At 29.5% G+C, this 1,291-nt stretch overlaps 1 pseudogene; it reads right to left on the bottom strand.

Moving 5' to 3' along the window:
• Positions 1-273: 273 nt before the first annotated feature.
• Positions 274-398, bottom strand: LOC126769314 (U4 spliceosomal RNA; annotated as a pseudogene).
• Positions 399-1,291: the final 893 nt, after the last annotated feature.

Here is a 1,291-nt window from a genome sequence, read left to right as displayed (position 1 = left end):
AACATAATAAAGAACTTTAAACTTATGTCAGTTTTTGAAATACGTTATAATATTTAGTTACATACATCTGAATTTAATGATAATATTTTGTCATCAATAATTCCGTTTCTTTTCTATAACTATCTATTTAATTGAAATCAGCCTATAAACGGAACAAAACGTTTCGGATAATAATTAAAAAAATATTTATTTAAACTGAATTTTCTTGAAAATTCTCATAAATACTGTAGGTTTGTTACTTAGAATATTAATGTAGCCAAGATCCAGTACTTAAAATAAAAGTCTTAACCAAAGATTACTGGCTTAGACCTGGGCGGGGTACTGGTAAAGTTTTCAACTAGCAAAAATCACACCTCGGATTAACCTACTTGGTTACGATATTGCCTCTGCGCAAAGTTGGCTTAGACCTGGGCAAGCATCACTAAAATTATAGTAATGCTACGAACCCCAATTGTAACAGCGCTTATGAAAAATTATTCCATTACCTTAAACCAACTCCGTTCATTATTATAAAGAAAACAAAAAGAAATACAGAGAATAGAAAAAACATACGTCCTTATGGTCATAGCTACCCGTAGAATAAAAATGAGTGGACTTAAAAATGTTGGTAAAAAGATTGAAAAAATATAATCAAAAGTTCCGGAAGATTTCACAGCCGAGCAGTGGCGCTTCTGTAGCGCGTATATTAATGCCGCGTATACGCTTCTCGGCAATAACGAAATATCCGTTTATTTGGCGTCCAAATACTACGTTGAGTTGCGACGTTGCCAACTCGCTTCATTCATTAATAGTTCGGTTTAAAAATTCAAGATATCCTAAGTTCAATTCGCAATACTTCGAATTCGGAAAAAAATCAAAATATTTTATTAAAAATATGTTGAAGTCTTCGTAGTAAACATTTTTAAAATAGTAGAAAATAATTTTAGTTCAGATTAGTTTGATTTTCTACATATAACTGCTAACTTACACTATAGTACATTTAGATACCTATTCGATATATATTGGTGGTATTTTGTTTGAAATGGTTATCTTTGCAGATATGGACACACTTTTAAGCAAATGTTATATGTTTATATAACATTAATATTTATATGTCTATATAATAATATATTTTTAAAAACGAGTTATGGTGGGCGTGGCCTTTAGAACATTTTATATTTCAAGATAATTGTTTCAAGGTAATTAAGTAAGTACCATTCGGGTATATATAATAATTTGTCATTAAAAAGCAGGTACCTATTTACGTATATATGTTTTAATACAACTTTCGTTCGTATGTTTTTTTAAAAAG

The sequence above is a fragment of the Nymphalis io genome, chromosome 6 (genome assembly GCF_905147045.1).
Source record: "Nymphalis io chromosome 6, ilAglIoxx1.1, whole genome shotgun sequence".
Classification (NCBI taxonomy): Eukaryota; Metazoa; Arthropoda; class Insecta; order Lepidoptera; family Nymphalidae; genus Nymphalis; species Nymphalis io.
The sequence above is the reverse complement of the archived record's forward strand: the minus strand, read 5'-3'. Positions and strand labels throughout refer to the sequence as shown.